We start from the raw sequence: 18875 nt of genomic DNA on the forward strand, positions 1-18875 counted from the left end.
GATCTATGCCTTACAGAAATGATTTTCAGTGTGCTTCAGACCAGTGCATCAGCATCAACCACGGAACTTGTTAGTAATGAAATTTGTTGGGCCCCACTCCAGACTTAGTGAATTAGAACCTCTAGGGCACACCCCAGCAATCTGTTTTAAAAAGTTCTCTAGGTGATTTGAATGCACGCTCAGGTTTTAGACCACCTGCCTTACTCTATACACCAGAGTAATTCAAAATGAATCAAATATTTACCTATAAAGAATTGAAACCACATAACTACTAGAAGAAAATAGGAGATAAATCTTTTATAACATTGGAGTGGGAAAGTTCTTTCCAACTATGACTCAAAATACAGCAAACATAAAAATTACTAATAAAATTTTACCACATTGGAAACAAAACAAAACACTTCTAAATTGACAAATCACCCTGAGAAAAGACATGAGGAAACTGTAATAAAACATTTGCAACTCATATTGTATTAACCAGAATCCCAGGAAGAAACAGATGGCACAGGAAATCAGATTAATTAAAGGACAGTTTAATAAAGGGACTATTTGGAAAGGTGTGGACAGATTAAATAAAGGAACCACAAGAATAATGTAATACCCCAGAGCTAGAAATATTAAGGCTTTTGATGACCCTTGGCTTAAAAAAAAAATGAGGAGAGGGAATGGTTACTGGAACCTGGGAGGAAAGAACGTTATGGAGAAGACCACTTTAGTCAAGGGGGGCAGTCATTGCAAGGCAACCTGGTAAAGAAGGAGCTGGAGGAATAAATACTTCAATCTTACTCTCCTCCCTCCCTCTTATCTCCTGATATTACTTCCTATTGACCAAACTCAATCAGAAGCCAGAGGCCAAGGAAGCCCATTGATAATTATATGGGTCAGCATTCTGAGGGCAGAGAGCAAAGATGGAGATTACATCTAAAGCAGCAAACAAAAGATATCCAGGATAAATATTACAAAGGGCTAATTTTCCTTAATATATAAAGATATCTTCAAAATCTTGAAGTAAAGGATCAACAACTTATTTTTTTAAATGGGCAAATTAGATGAACAATTACTGAAAAGGAAACTCAAATGGATCTTAAACATATAAAAAGACTCCACTCATAATAAGAGAAATGTGACTATAATCACACTGAGGTACCATTTTTGTCTACCATTTTGGTAAAGATACAAAAGCGTGATAATATATTCTATTGGCAAGACTGCGAGGAAAATGGCTGGTGAAAAAGCAGTTTGGCAATTGCAAATGCATATATCATTTGACTCAGCTATATCACTTCTGGTAGTCTATCCTATAGAATATATTTCCACAGGTACAAACTGATGTATTCACACAACTTTTATTGCAGTATAAATTGCAATAGAAAAGGACTGGAAATCAGACAAATGCCTACTAAGAGAGCCTGGTTAAATAAATCTATCGTACATCTATACAATGGAATACTATGGAACTCTGCAAAAGAAGAATAGTTATCTCTGTACTGATCTGAATAGCTCTCCAAGATACGCTAAGTGAACAAAACAATGCACAAAAGAGTGTGTATAATATGTTTGCTTTTCTGTATGAAAGGGGAGGAAATTAGAATATATGTACATATTTGCTTACATTTATATAAATAAATTCTACACAAGCAACCATAAAATTGATTGCTGTTTAGGGGGTCAGAGGTTGGGAACTGAGTGGTTGGAGAAGATAAGTCGGAAAAAATTTTTCACTATTTAAATTAGTACTCATTCAGAAATTTTTCAGTGTTTTGCTTTTAATAATGGAATAAATAAAACTATGTTTTAAAAACAATCTGGCAGACACCACCTTAACTATGTAAACCAAGGTTAACATTACGAGTAATAAGATATATCAACATCATGTAATCCCTAATATGATGCACTATGAAGGGCAGGTCACTTCTGTGGTTTTCTTGCCAAAAATGAGTGGCCTCAATGTAATCATGAGAAAGCATCAAACTCATTGAAGGGACATTCTACAAAATAACTAACTAGCATTATTCAAGTATGTCAAGGTCATGTAAAACAAAGAAAGACTGGGTGTCTCTAAACAGAGTTGAAGAGACTAAGGAGAGATAAGTACAATGTGGGATTCTGAATTAGATCCTAGACCAGGAAAATTATATTAGTGGGAAAACTGTTGAAATTCACATAAGATCTAGAGTTTAGTTAATATTGTTCCTTTGCTATTTTCCTGATTTTGATAATGTACTATGGCTACATAAGGTATGAGAACTAGGAGAAGCTGAGTCAAAGTAATATCAGAACTCACTGTACTATTTTTGCAACTTTTTTGTAGGTCAAATTATATCAAACTTAAAAAGTTATTTTAAAATAAACTTTTGTTGCCAACCTCTTAGGTCCCCAGTCCTTTGCTGGGATGTGTGGGAATACAGACAAACATCATTATTCCTGATATCTGCGATATGACAAAAATCCATGAAACAATGGACAAGTCTAGGTCAAGTTCTTCTGTCATACACTCTTGTAGGAAGATGTTTCTCTCTTTTGTAACACATCTCACTGTGCACCTATATACCCAATTTGGGTGGTTATTTTTTAAATGTTTGCTTTCCTTCTAGACTCTAAGTGTAATAGGAGCAGGAAAAATATTCTGTACATATTGTACATGATTTATGTCATAAAGTATAGATAGGACATTTATGTGGAAGAGCAATTATACTAATTTTGCAAAGTTCCAAAAGGCAGAACCAAAACTCATGGTGGAGATTACAGGGTGGGGGAAATTTCAGCTCAATGTAATGCATTTAGTTTCTAACAATTGGGTCAATAAATAATTAAATGGATTGTTCCAGTGAGGTGGTTCACACCTAAAAAAAAATCCCTCAAAATTGGAAGCATTCCAGAAAACTAAGATGAGATAGAAGGAGCATCTTCAGATGGGAAAGCAGACTAGAGGTCAGCTAAGATTATATGATATTCCAGTGTAAGATTCTGTATCCTTTTCAGCATATCATATTTTAAATTTCCTTAAGCTTCCTTCATATCTGAAGAATCAAAGGAGCTTTTTTTGGCCATCCTTTAACTCTGTGATCTCAGTATGTCATATGTCAAGGTTACCCTTTGAAGCCCATTTACTAATAAATAACATTTAGCTCACAGAAGATTATCTGTTTCAGTTCTGCCTCTCATTCAGCCTTGGCAGATCCCTATGTAGATTATCCTCGTCAATTTGACAGTTCATTCCCAAGAATGCCAACAGCAAATATTAGTCTGGAAGAAATTCTGGAGACCATCTATTTAATGACAGATGCTCTCTCTAGCTCCATGCTGACATAAATTTTAAAGGTCCTTTGGTATGGAAACCTGTCAAAGGTTTTGTTTTTGTTTTTGTTTTAGAAACAGTCTCCCTATGTTTCCCAGGCAGGTCTTGAACTCTTGGGCCCAACTGATCCTCCTGCCTTAGCCTTCCAAGTAGCTGGAATTCTAGTAGTGCAACATAAGTGTCTGGCTTTTGTCAAAAGTTTTTGAAGGTCTAAATGAGTTATAACCACTTCAGCCGACACAAAATGCTCAAAAAAAAAAAAAACCTCTAGTTGATTTAGTCAGTCATAATTTTTCTTTACAGAAATCATGATTATTTTTACCTTTTAGGTTATGTTTTCTTAAGCATTTTATGATCTTTGTTAATCTACCACCTCACTCACCATGAAAGAACAAGAATTATTGGTCTATAGTTCTCATTATTCTATCTTTATGGAATGTAGTTAACGTGGTGATCATTTGTAACAAAATGCAACACTTCTCGGTCATTTGTCCCACATTTCAACTTTTACTTCCAGACTCTTCAGGAGATGCTCTCTGGCCCTTATGATTCTCCTATACTTAGTAAATTGATTAACTCTTGACCAATGATTTCAAATGGAACTTTCCATGATGATGTAAATGTTCTATAAATCTGTGCTATACAGGATGTTACCCACTAGGCACATGTGGCTATTGTGGACTTGAAATGTGGCAAGTATAACTAAGGAACAGATTTTTAGAATTTTCATTTTATTTTATTAAATTCAAATTTATACGTAAATAGCCACATCTGGCTAGTGGCTACTATATTGGACAGAACAGACATAGACCATTCTACATATTTAAAATAATTTACACAATACCTCTGACATATTTGATTTACTAAACCTTTTGAGACAAGTGCTATTCTTAATATTTTTCTCAGTAAAAACCAATGAAAATAATTCAAGTAGTCTGTTATCTAATTTTTTAAAAAAATATCAGAATAGTTTTTGTTTCTGTTTCGTCATTTTCCACTTTGGGTTATAGTGTACTAAGCTCCTAGTTTGGAAGCATGTGGTCAGCATCTGAGAAATCGTTCAGTGATCTTGATCTTTTCACTTATTTAATTTATTTAATCAGAACCTATTGAATCACAGTAATCCAGTAGTTCTAATGTTTTCTTTTTCTTTTCCCAATCAACTGTCCATTCAATATTCATTAGCCTTTACTGTGAGCTAGGTACTCTGGGATGTAATAGGAATAAGGTAATGGAGTAGAGAAGAACTAACATATATTGAGTGTCTACCATATACCATATTTTCCTATATATAGGATATCTATAAAATAGGACTTCTGTTTTAATTTTCAACACTGCCCTGCATAGTCTTACTACCTCTATTTTTACAAACAAGGAAATCAAGGGCAAGAAAGGTTAAGAGACTGCACAGGGCCACGGGACTAAGCAAGAGAACCAGGATTCAAAACCAGGTCTTTGAACTAGAAGTTCAATCTTCTTTCCACTAAATCACAGCTGACTCCTGAATAATTAAAAAGAAAACAATAATACCTAGCATAGTTTGAGTATTCATGTGCCAGGATGTATGCTGGGTACTTTATATACATTACCATTTAATTCTCACAATATCCTCAAAACTCATTTAATCCTCACAACATCCTCAAAACTCATAGGAATGAGTTTTACAGATAAGAAACTATAAAACACAGGTTAAATAACTTTAAGTTAGCAGGGTCAAATGCTTTAGCGAGGTCAAAAAGGATTTAAATAGCTCTTCTACCACGTTCAAAGCACTATATTAGGTTGGGACAGAGTAGGCAGATCACTGTCTTCAAAAGTCTTTTCCTCTTCCATTCTCTTCAGTATTCCTTCCCTCCCCTGTTCACTTTCTATATGCAGTCAGGCAATGGAGGTATGTTCTGAGAATGCACCATTAGGCACTTCTGTTATTATGAGAACATCATAGAGTGGACTTACACAAACCTAGATGATATAGCCTACTACATACCTAGGTTATATGGTATAGCCTATTGTTCCTAGGCTACACACATGTACAGTATGTAACTGTACTGAACACTGTAGGCAACCAACACAATGGTATTTGTGTATCTAAACATATTGTTTATATTGTGTTATAATCTTATGGAACCAGCATCATATATGCCATCCGTCATTGACAGAAATGCCCTTATGTGGCAAATGACTGTAATTTATCAAAGTATATTCAATCCGAAAATCAAGTTAATGATACATAATTTTCATTTATTGCAAATTTGATTCCTGTTACAAATTGTATTCCAATTATATTGGAGTAGGCAGAGAAAGGGTGGAATGTGCTTAAAATTAAGACTGGACTCAAAGTTAACAGCAGAGCAGTTGCTTCTAGTTTATAAGCTCCTGATTCAATTTTTTCCACCTTGTTTCATGACTTAGCTATTCTACCTTGTCTCACACATTTCAGATTTTGACTTTTTTATAACATTCAAAAATGTTATATATATTTTCAAGATGCATATAGTTAATTTCCTTATTCTCCTTATTTTAATTTCTCTTCTTTGCTTCAGGAGACATTAAGTACATTAAGACATTAAGTACAATCTAAGTGGAAAGATGAGAACTGCTGCTGGCCAAAATGGTATATATTTTCAAGAGGCGTATTGTTAATTTCCTTATTCTCCTTACTTAATTTCTCTTCTTTGCTTCAGGAGACATTAAGTACAATCTAAGTGGAAAGATGAGAACTGCTGCTGGCCAAGATTATAAAAATCGTTTAACAAGGGAAAAATGTGTCATTTGATAAAAAACCTCAACCTGAAAAACGTAAGTGAAAAACAGCTGAATGTAATGTGTGTGTGTGTATATCATACATGTGTGACAGAGTATATACACACACTCATACACACAGACATATATATATTCATTTCCCTCCTGGAACCAAATATTGAGAAAAATTCATCTAAGTGAATGCCCATGGAAATACTGCTTTCCTCTCTTTCTTTTTGGTAGTCCATTTCTGATTCAGTCTAAGGAGGAACCAGAGGATTATCTAAAGTCTAGAGCAATTCAAGATGCCTACTCCAAGAGACGTGAGGCAGTTCCCAGATTAACCTAGTATTTCAGTTTTATTTTGAGAGGAACTGCGGATTCAGTATGGATCAAAATCTCTGGGAGCATTCCAGACTACCTCAGAGCAGACTCAAATCCAACTTGCTAGTCGGGTGTGGATGGGTAGGAGTCAGATTTTTCTGAGTGTTAGTCACCAGTCCCTCTCCTTTAACTCTGAAAGCAAAACCTGAATGCAATCTGCAAAATCATACTCAAATTATTTCAAAGGTCCTTATCTCTCAGAAAGAGCATACATCTATGGGTTTGGCTAGTGCTCACAGTCAAATCACAGCTCTTTATATTTGTTTTCTCACCTCTAAAAAAGAAGAAAAAATTGGAATATGAGCCATCTCTGTCTTGCAGGCCTGTTTTAACTACTTAAAGGTAAAGTGCTTCAAATACCAAAATTGTAATACAAACTAGTAGATTATTATAGAGAAAGATACAAATTCTTTTTAGCATGAAGCACTAAAAACGACGTCTACATTTTTCTGTTTTTTTGTACATTTGAAACGTATACCTCTTAAAGCAAGATTTTTTTAATTAAAAAAATTTTAACTGGACACATAATAATTACACATATTTATGGAGTACACAGTGATATTGTTATACATATAATGTATATTAATCAGATCAGGGTAATTAGCATATCCATCACATCAAACATTTATCATTTCTTTGTATTGAAAATTTTTGATATCCTCTTTTATCTATTTGAAACTATATATTGTTGTTAACTATAGTCATCCTACAGTAGTACAGAACACTGCAAATTAATCCTCCTATCTAGCTGTAATTTTGTACCCTTTAACAAATATTTCCGTATCCTCTCCTTTCCCCTACTCTTCCCAATCCCTAATAACCATAATTCTTCTCTCTACTTTTATGAGGTCACCTTATTCTGCTCCCAAATATAAGTGAGAACATGCACTATTTATATTTCTATTCCTGGCTTATTTCATTAACATAATGTTCTCCAGTTCCATCCATGTTGCCAGGAATGACAGGATTTCATTCTGTTTTATGGCTGAATAGTATTCCATTGTGTATACATACCACATTTTCTTTATCCACTCATCTGTTGTTTGACACCTTGGTTGTTTCTATATCGTAGCTACCGTGAATAGTGCTTCAGTAAACGTGGTGCAGATACCTCTTTGATATCCTTTGATTTCCTTTCCTCGCATGGTAGTAGAATTGCTAAATCATATGTTAGTTCTATTTTTAGTTTTTTGAGGAACTTCCATACCGCTTCTCCATAGTGGCTGTACTAATTTACATTTCCACCAACAGTGTGTAAGAGTATCTTTTCTCCACCTCCTCACCAGCATTTGTTATTTTTTTTTGTCTTGTTGATAATATGCATCTTAACCAGGGTGAGAGGATACCTCATTGTGGTTTTGATATCAATTTCCCTGATGATAAGTGATGTTGAGCATTTTTTCATGTATTTGTTGGCCATTTGTATGTCTTCTTTTCAAAAATATGTTTAGACCAACTGCCCATTTTTAAATTGGATTGCTTGTTTTTTATTGAGATGCTTGAGTTCCTTGTGCATTTTGGATATTAATCTCTTGTTAGATGAATACTTTGCAAATATTTCTCCTATTCTTCATGTTGTTTTTATTCTATTGATTGTTTCCTTTGCTGTGCAGAAGCTTTTCAGTTTGATCCCATTTGTTTATTTTTGCTTTTGTTGCCTATGCTTTTGAGGTTGTAATCATAAAGTCTTTTCCCAGACCAATGTCTTGAAGGATTTCCCTTATTTTTTTAACTAGTATTTTTATAGTTTCGGGTTCTATATTTAGGTCTCTCTTCCATTTTGAGTTGATTTTTGTATAGGTTGAGAGGTGAGGATCTACTTTCATTCTTGTGTATATGAATATCCAGTTTCCCCAACACCTTCATTGAAGAGACTGTCCTTTCCCCAGTGTTCTGGGTGCCTTTGTCAAAAATCAGTTGGTTGTAGATATATGGATTAACTTCTGGGCTCTCTTTTCTATACCATTGGCCTATGTATCTGTGTTTATACTTGTACTATGCTCTTCTGGTTACTAAGGCTTTGTAGTATATTTTGAATTTGGTAGTATGATACCTGAAAGCTCTGTTCTTTTTGCTCAGAACTGCTTTGGCTACTTGGGGTCTTTTGTGCCACCATACAATTATAAGATATAAAAACAATTATGTGAAGAATGTCATGAGTATTTTGTTTTTTGTTTAGTTTTCCTTTTTTAAAAGAAGTTGTGTGGCACACAGTAGGAGTATATATTTATGGAGTACAGTAGATATTTTGATACAGGCACACAATGCATAATAATCACAACAGAATAAATCAGGTTATCCATCACCTCAATTATTGATCCTTTCTCTGTGATAAACAATCCAATTATATCTTTTTGTTATTTAAAAATATCCAATAAGTTATTGTTGACTGTAGCCATCCTGCTATGCTATCAAATACTAGATCTTATTCATTCTATCTAAGTATATTTTTAAATCCATTGGTCATCTCCTCTTTCCCCACCCCACTACCTTTCCCAGGCTCCAGTAACCGTCATTCTGCTATCATCATTAGTTCAGCTATTTTAATTTTTAGCTTTCACAAATAAGTGAGAACATGTGAAGTTTGTCTTTCTGCTCCTGGCTTATTTCACTTAATGCCCTCCAGTTCCATCTATATTGTTGCAAATGACAGTATCTCATTCTTTTTATGGCTGAATAGTTTTCCATTGAGTATAGGTGCCACATTTAATTTCTCCATTCATCTGCTGATGGACACTTAGGTTGCTTCCAAACCTATAAGGTTTCCACCGAAAAGTCTGCTACTTTTAGGATCTTTTATTTTTCCTTGACCTTTAGGGGCTTGATCACTATGTTTCTTGGGATAGCCTTATTTTGAGTTAAATCTTCTTGGTATGCTATAGTCTTCTTGTACTTGAATATTGATATCTTTCTCCAGGTTTGGGAAGTTCTTTGTTATTATCCTTTTGAATAAACTTTCTACCCCTATCTCTCTCTCTACCTCCTCTTTAAGGCTAGTAACTCTTAGATTTGTCCTTCTGAGACTATTTTCTAGATGTGTAGGTGTGCTTCATTCTTTTCTATTCATTTTTTATCTCCTCTGACTACATATTTTCAAATAGTCTGTCTTCAAGCTCAATAATTCTTTTTTTGCTGAATCAATTCTGAAGAGACTCTGATGCATTCTTCAGTGTGTCAATTGCATTTTTCAGATCCAGAATGTCTGCTTGATTCTTTTAAATTATTTCGATCACTTTGTTCATCTTATCTGATAGGAATATGAATTCCATCTCTGTGTTATTTTTGAATTTCTTTGTGTTTCCTCAACATGGATATTTTGAATTCTCTGTCTGAAAGGTGACGTATTTCTAACTTCCCATAATTGGTCACTGGTGCCTTATGTAGTTCATCTGGTGAAGTCTTGTTTACCTGAATGGTCTCTGCATGTGTATGTTTGTTGGTGTCTGGGTATTGAAAAGTTAGGTATTTATTGCAATATTCACAGTCTGGGCTTGTTTGTACCCATTCTTTTTGGTAAGATTTTCCAGGTATTTGAAGGGACTTAGATGTTTTGATCTAAGCCTTTGGTCACTGCACTTATATCTGCATTAGGGGTCAGCCCAAGCCCATAACATTGTGGATCTTGCAGCCCCATAGGTACCACCTTGTTGGTCTTGGGTAAAATCCAGGAGATTTCCCTGGATTACCAGGCAGACACTCTTTTCTCTCTTCTCTTACATTTCCCTCAGTCTCTCTCTGTGTGTGGAACTGCCTGGAGCTAGGGAATGGGTGACACAAGCACCCCTGTGGCCATCATCACTGGTAATCTGCAGGGTCAGACCTGAAGCCAGCACTGTATTTCACTCAAGGCTCATGGTGACCACTGCCTGGCAAGTGCCTAGTTTCACTCAGGGACCTACGGCTCTACAATCAGCAGGTGGCGAAGCCAGCCAGCTTGTGTCCTTACCTTCAGGGCAGTGAGTTCTCCCTGGCCCCTGTGGGTCCAGAGATGCCATCCAATAGCCAGGGCCTGAGGTAGGGAATCTTAGGAATCTACCTGGTGATCTATTCTACTGTAGCTGATCTGCCACCCAAGCCACAAGACAAAGTCCTTCCTACATTCCCTCACTTTTCCTCAAGCAGAGCAGTCTCTCCCTATGGCTATCACTACCCCAGGCCTGTGGCAAGTACTGCCTGGCTACCACTGATGTTCCCTCAAGTCTTAAGGGCTCTTCAGTCAGCTTTTAGTAAACACTACCAGGCCTGATTCTTTCCCTTTATGGTAATGGGCTCCCTTCTGGTCCAGGGCAGGACCAGAAATTCCATCCAGGAACCAAGGTCTTGAATCATGGATGCCAGGAGCCCACTTGGTGCTCTACCCCCTTGTGGCCAAGGTGGTACCTAAGCTGCAAGACTAAGTCCCCTTTACTCTTCCCTCTCCTCTCCTCAAGCAGGAATCTCTTCTCATGACCATCACAGCTGGGAATGTGCTGGGTCACACCTGAAGCTAGCCTAGTTCTGGGTCTCACCCAAGGCCCATGGCGAGTACCACCTGGTTACCACTGCTGGTTAAAAGGATTCTTTAGTTAGCAGGTGATAAATTCTGCCAGGACTGGGTCCTTTCCTTCAAGGCAGCAGTTTCACTTCTGGCCCTGGGCGTGCTTGGAAATGTCATCCCAGAGCTGGGGCTTGGAATGGGGGCCCCTCAGGACTCTGCCTGGTGCCCTAATCTACTGAGGCTGAGCTGGTATCCAAGTTGCAAGACAAAGTCCTCTTTACTCTACCCTGTCCTCTCCTCAAGCAGAAGGAAGGAGTCTCTCCCAGACCTGTGCACTGAGCTGCCTGGTGTTGGGGAAGGGGTGATGCAAGCACTCCCTTGGCTGCCCCAGCTGTTGTCTCACTAGGACACGTGCACCCCAAGTCTAAAGGCTCTTAGCCCAGCCTAGCACCAGGATTTCACCAGGAATTTCAGTCCTTTTGGCCTAGACTGCCTTTCAAGTTTATTTAGGCCCCCAGAGCACTTTGGCGCATGGTGGTATGGCTTGCTGGAACTCAGGCTTTTATGTGGCTGGGATGGACAATTCGCCTCTGTCTGGGTCTGGTCTAAATGCTCCCTCTGTGGACACAGTGGTGCTTTCTGCTGTGACAGGGCAATACTAAATTCCAGTAGGAAGTCCCACAATCACTGTGGTCTCTTTCCCCTAAGTATGCAGATTTTCTTTCTTCAGCATATGGTAGCTGCTGCAGGAATCCTGGAAGGACAAGACTGTCCTTCTTACCCTCTTCAGTGCCTCTTTCCTTAATATGATGTTAAAACCAGGCAGTGTGATTGCTCACCTGATTTCTGGGTGTTATGAAGGTGCTTTTTTGTGTTTGTGGATAGTTGTTCAATTTGGTGTTCTGGTGTGTATCTATTCAGCCATCTTGCTCCACCTTTTTCTGTCACATGTAGTTTGATATAGATTGCTTTGATTATATAGATTGTCTTGGGTAGCATGGTCTTTTTAACAATAGTAAGTTTTCTCATCCATGGGCATGGGCTATTTTTCCATTTGTTTGTATCCTCTTTGGTTTCTTTCATCAGTGTTTTGTAGTTTTGGTTTATTCCTAAATATTTTCTGTAGCTATTGTAAATGGGACTGAATTGATTTCTTTTTCAGATAGTTCATTGTTTGTGTACAGAAACATTAATAATTTTTTGAGTTTTGATTTTGGATACTGCTACTTTACTGTATAATTTTATTCATTCTAACATTTTTTGGTGGATTCTTTAGGTTTCTCTCTATATAAAAGACCATGTCATCTGCAAATAGGGACTTTCCAATTTGGATGCCCTTTATTTATTTTTTTCTCTTGCCTAAAATTGCTCTGGTTAGAATTTCCAGTATTATGTAGAGTAAGAGTGGTGAGAGTGGGCATCCTTACCTTGTTCTAGTTCTTAGAGAAAAATATTTCAGTTTTTCCCCATTCTGAGCAGTGTGTTTATCATATATAACCTTTATTGTGTTGAGGTACTTTCCTTCTATAACCAATTTATTGAGAGTTTTTGTCATAAAAGGACGTTGATCTTTATCAAATGCCTTTTCTGCAGCTATTGAGATGATCGTATGGTTTTTGTCCTTAATTCTGTTAATGTAATATATCACATTTATTGATTTCCATATCTTGAACCATCCTCACATTCCTGGGATAAATTCCATTTGATCATGGTGTATTACCTTTTTGATATGTTGTTGGTTTTCATTTGTTAGTATTTTCTTGAGGACTTTTGCATCTATGTTCATCAGAAATACTGGCCTGTAGTTTTGTTGTTATTGTTGTTGTGTCCTTGTCTGGTTTGGTATCAGAGTTATGCTGGCCTTGTAGAATCAGTTAGGAAGAGTTTCTGCCTTTTAAAAAATGTTTGGGGAATAGTTTGAGAAGAATTTTCATTAATTTCTCTTTAATGTTTTTTTTAAGTTCTAAACCTTTTAAATTCTCCTAGAAGCCTCTCATCCCTACTCTATAATTGTAAAAAGGAAACAAATTAGCACAGAAGTCAAAAAGTTTCTAATTTGTTCATCTAAAAATTACTATGATTCTGTGAAAGTTATCGGGTACATTTTTAGCATATTCTACCATTTATTATCTCTTTGCAAATAAATTTTTACCTTTCTTGCATGCAAAGAAATGCTGTACGTAAAAAGACAATTGGCCATAGCATACAAATGAAAATTCAAAAAATATATTTTAGCTGGGTGGAAATATGTTACCCTGTTTCTTTTTACTTTCCATGAAAATAATTAACTGCTAACTTTCAAGCTAATATGGGGTTTAAGGGTCCTTTTAGATATGTATGAGTGAGGTGAGACGTGCAGACATGTGGGGACTTAAAAAAGTTGGGAAGAGGTGTGTGGTGTGTATGTGTGTTAAGTTATGGTAAGAAGTAAAAATAGTTAAACCTATAAAAGGAAATCTGTAGATAAAAACAATTGTAATATCAATTAGCTACAACCGTTTTATGCAGAGATAGGTTTCTCAAAAATGTTTGCACCTGGGCGCAGTGGCTTCTATCTGTAGTCCCAGCTACTTGGGAGGCTGAGGTGAGAGGATCACTTGAGCCCAGGTGTCTGAGGCTATAGTGAGCTGTGATTGCACCACTGCACTCCAGTCTGGGCAACAGAGCAAGACTTCATCTCTCTAAAAAAAAAAATTGCATACCCAAAACTATACTTTTGAAAAAAGAGATCTAAAATATTTGCAAAAATATCTTCATTACTTTTCTATGTGGATTGCAAATTTCTTAACAATCAGGATACATTCATCTTGATATTTCTTCATACTTGTATGAGTGCTATGCACCTTGTGAATGCTCAATTAATATTATTGAATGTTGATAAAGAGCAATAGTATCTAGTAAACAGTGCTTCTTTTCCCTTCTCACTTCTAGTTCTCATACTGAATTAAAGACAAAGCATTATCTACATTGATATGTGGCTGCCAAATTGGCCACAATATTCTTGGATTTTGTATTTCAGTGAATAAAGTAAATTTTTGATCACAGAATTAGCTCACCCATACAGAAGTATAACTTAGCCATTAAAGTGATCAACTGATACTAAATTCTTTCATGCTGCAGATTTTTAGTTATATATGCCAAACACAGGAACTGTGAAGTTTTATTTGTTAAATTTGCTGGAATGTTCTCTTAAAACTTTCCTCTATCCCTGGTTATTTTATTTTTGTTTTAAGAGATGGGTTTCTCACTATGTTGCCATAGCAACAGTCAAACTCCTGGGCTCAATTGATCCTCCTACCTCATCCTTCCCAGTAGCTGAGACTACAGGTATGTGCCACTGTGCCAGGCTATCCTTGGTTCTATGAGCATGACTCCCAAAAAACTTGTTGCAGAGAAAGTCCCTGTTTGAAGCAGACAACATTTTGATGTGGCAATATGGTTGTATCAAAAAGTCTACATCCATGTTCCTGCATTGTAACGTGGTGAATTCTGAGTATGTGTGGAACAGTTTTGGGCTTCCCCACAGTTAAAGACTTAAACGTAATCACATAAGATTTCCTAACAGCTACGCGGCATCCCAAAAGGTAGCCACTTTGTGAATCTACTATTTTAAAACCTCCCCTCTCAGATAAAAATTCTCTGTGAAATTTATGCTAATATCCACTTGAATAATATATGGAGTTTTCAGAATTAGGCATAGCAAGACATCTGTAACACAAGACTATGAATACTACTTGGCAAGATTTGATATTCAATTGGTATTCATTGCTCTAATATGGATATTTCACAGTTGGAGCGAGACAACTGCTAGCAATACAGCATGGTCAGAATGGCTAATAGGAGCATTCAATAAGTAAATGCACAGAAAAAGAAACTTCTTGTCTCTTCTTTAATCATTTCTTTGCTAGTTAGTTCTAATTTATTCCAATACCAATCTATTACTAAATTGAAAAATATGATTGCCAAGCTCCTTTTTAGAAATATAAAAGCTTAAAAGTTTGAGCATTAATTCATGCTTAAACATATTCTTTTATAATGAACTTTCTCAGTCTGTATAGTTATTGCAGTTTGATATTTAATAAAATTATTTCAAAATGTATTTATTTGAATTTATGGTTATAACACAGCTACATTTGACCCATACTGCCTACATTTGTTATAATAAGCTAAGGAAAAAATAATGTAGGCTATAGGATACACAAAATTTGAAAAACTAGAAATAAAAATCAGTATATCAAAAACGTTTTTTCTCTAATAAAATTAGAAAGTTTTATTCTAATAAATAATGTCCTTATCCAATAGGATCTATCCTGTTTGAATAAGATAAAGTCAGTCATCTGACATAAAAATAAAATAGCAATAGTAATAATGCTAGAATCTCATGATTATCTACAGATGGTTAATCCACACACTTTGGCATCTAACTCAGCTAGATAAAGGCTATGGTCCTATTTTTCAAGGAACTCAATCTCGCTTTCTTTTTTCCCACTAATAGGCAAAATAACTGTGTTAAGATTAATCACTGGCAAATGTGCTATCAACAAACTATCAACATCGAAGGCAGAATATCTTAGATAATACCCACTAAAAGATATACTAGATGTTAAAACAACTATTCTTCTACTTAATAAAATAGGACTTATTCAGCTAGCAGTTTTACTTGTGTTGTCACCAGACCTGTCAATCTTTCAAAAGATAAGGAAATTCACAGTTCTATAAAATAACGAGGCCAATTCTTATAAGGTAAACAAAAAATTAGCCTCATTATGTTATTATCACAGTCCTATTGTGACTATGGTAAAGAGTTGATGCAAATAGTGTTATAACAAAAAAGGATGAGTTCATGTCCTTTGCACGGACATGGATGAAGCTGGAAACCATCATTCTCAGCAAACTATAGCAAGGACAGAAAACCAAACACCGCATGTTCTCACTCATAGGTGGGAATTGAACAATGAGAACACTTGGACACAGGATGGGGAACATCAGACACCCCGGGGCCTGTCGTGGTGTGGGGGGAGGGGGGAGGGATAGCATTAGGAGATATACCCTAATGTAAATGATGAGTTAATGGGTTCAGCACACCAACATGGCACACGTATACATATGTAACAAATCTGCATGTTGTGCACAAGTACCCTAGAACTTAAAGTATAATAATAATAATAATAAACGATACCTATTATTTATGCAATTGTGTAATATCATGCATTCTAGAAGGCAATACTTCTACACACATAATATTTAAATCATTCTGACATTATTTTCTCAAAGTTTTATTTCATTTTAAATTGACACATAATAATTGTGCATATTTATTGGATACATTTTGATATTTTGATACATGTATACACTGTATATGATCAAATCAGGGTACTTAGCTTATCCATCACCTCAAACAATTATCATTTCTTTTTTTTTCCTTGTTCCCACACTACACAGATGTAACAACGATCATTTCTTTGTGATGAGAACATTCAAAGTCCTCTTTTCTAGTTACAGTTGACCCTTGAACAACGTGGGGGTTAGGAGCACTGACACCATGTGCAATAGAAAATCCGTGTATAACTTTTGATTCCTCAAATACTTAACTACTAATAGCCTACTATTGACTAGAAGCCTTACTGATAACATAAACAGTTGATTAACACATATTCCATGTTATATGTATTATATACTGTATTATTACAGTAAACTAAGCCAGAGAAAAAAATGTTATTAAGAAAATCATAAGGAAGATAAAATGTATTTACTATTCATTAAGTGGAAATGGATCATCATAAAGGTCTTCATCCTTGTTGTCTTCATGTTGAGTAGGCTGAGGAGGAGGAAGAGAAGGGGTTGATCTTGCTGTCTCAGAGATAGCAGAGGTGGAAGAAAATCTGTGTAAAAGTGGACATGCACAGTTCAAACCTGCATTGTTCAAGGTTCAACTGTATATTTACTATAAATACTTAACAGTGTAATCCATTGAAACCTAATCTGTCTCAGTAAAAGAGACCATTACTCACCCAAGTTATACAAGACAGAAACATGGACTTGATCCTTGAGTATTCTCTCTTCCTCACTTGGTGTATCAATTATCACATCCCATCTGTTAGCTCTTCATATTTCTTAAAGCCATCAATTGTCTCCATCTCTACTGCTACTGTCATAGTCCAACCACCCTTCATCTTTTACCTTGTCTGTTACCATAGCCTTTTAGGTGGACTATAAGTTTCTATTTTTGCCCTGTCTCAACTTTCACCATTCATTCTCCATGGTGGATCCAGCATGACCTTTCCAAAACATAAATATAATCTTGTTACTTTCTTAAGTAAAAGCTTTTTAATTGTGCTCAGTAACCTACAGGATGAAAATTCTATTTTTTGGCATAAAGCCTTTCCTGGTTGGCCCCTGCCTTCTTTGCCAACCTCATTTTCCATGCCTTCTCTTCCCCTCCATTGTCCTGTATTCTAACCATTTCGAGGTACTTGGAGTTCCACAAACACTACCTACATTTTCACACTTTCCACATTTTACACATGTTCTTTTTTCTGTCTTTATGTCCTCACTTTTCTTTGGCCCCTACTCCCACATACCTGAAAAACTCATACTTGTTCTTCCAAGCTTAGATTAAAAAAACACATTCTTTGTAGAATACTTCACTGATGAAGCCAAGCAGTCACTTGTTTTGTCCACTTGCTTCCACAGCACCTCATATATACTCCCCCCATACTGCATACTACATTGAAGTATAAAAATATGTCAATCCATATTCCCCATTAGTTTTTGAGCTATTTAAGGGCAGAAACTGTGTCATATTCTTTTCTTTATCCCTAGTATTTAGCAGACTGCCTAGTACCTAATAAGGTATAAAAAATCATACATTATTTGACTACTTATAGATGACATTTGGTAAATGAATTACAGATAATATACTAGAAATAAAACATTTATGTGTATTTTAAAAATCACATACAGAAGTTTTAATCTTAAGTGTTTAACCTCACTCTACTCTACTCTAGATTCTTGCACTCTAAAAGTGGAAAAATCAAAGCTAGAAATACTACAACAGTTTTAGTTAAATGAAAGTTGTGGTTATGTCTTTAATGGGAGTTAAGTACTTTTAAGATATGCAAATGTCAGGGAATAATGGTACTATATATTCCATATCATTCATTCAACAGATATTGATTACCTAATTGATTCCTGTTACTGTACAAATTGCTAGAGATAAAACATATATGATTATATCACAGTACTCAAACTAACAGTCTAATGGGGAGGAAAAACGATGACAGTACAATGTGTTCAATACTGTAAGAGGGTAACTCACAGGATGCTATGTGAATTCATACATGCCTAACCCAGGAAATATTAAGGAAGGCTTTTCAAATATAAGTAGCAGCTAGCCAGGCGAAGAAGAAGGATAGATAATCCAGGCAATGGCAAGAGTCTGAAAAGCCATTAAAGTGAGTGCAAGTGTGTCTTATTTGAAGAGCTGCCCACTGTATATATTCATGTTTCAACATATCTAGAGCATAGGGGGCACAGTCCAGTCAAATACTTTTTTTATCTTATATTTTAGGTTCAGAGGTACCTGTGAAGGTTTGTTACATAGGTGAACTTGTGTCATGATGGTTTGTTGTACAGATTATTTCATCACTCAGGTACTAAGCCCAGCATTCAATAGTTATCTTTTCTGCTCCTCTCTGTCCTCCCAGCCTCCACCCTTAACTAGACTTCAGTATCTGTTGTTCCCTTCTTTGTGTTCATAGGTTATCATCATTTAGCTCCCACTTATAAGTGAGAACATGTGGTATTTGGCTTTCTGTTCCTGCATTAGTTTGCTAAGAATAATGGCCTTCAGCTCCATCCATGTTCCCGCAAAAGACAAATCTCAATCTTTTTATGACTGCATAGTATTCCATGGTGTATATATGCCACATTTTCTTTATACAATTTGTCATTGGTGGGCATTTAGGTTGATTC

The 18875-nt window shown here is 35.9% G+C and overlaps 1 protein-coding gene across 1 annotated transcript in view; it reads right to left on the minus strand.

Moving 5' to 3' along the window:
* The window catches only part of SATL1 (spermidine/spermine N1-acetyl transferase like 1), a 143275-nt gene that overhangs the window by 78843 nt on the left and 45557 nt on the right, over positions 1-18875 (minus strand). The window contains exon 4 of the mRNA XM_054470643.1: positions 16655-16783. The gene's annotated coding sequence lies outside the window, so the exon portion shown is untranslated. The remainder of the gene's footprint in view (positions 1-16654; positions 16784-18875) is intronic.

The sequence above is a fragment of the Pongo pygmaeus genome, chromosome X (assembly GCF_028885625.2).
Source record: "Pongo pygmaeus isolate AG05252 chromosome X, NHGRI_mPonPyg2-v2.0_pri, whole genome shotgun sequence".
NCBI classification, from domain to species: domain Eukaryota; kingdom Metazoa; phylum Chordata; class Mammalia; order Primates; family Hominidae; genus Pongo; species Pongo pygmaeus.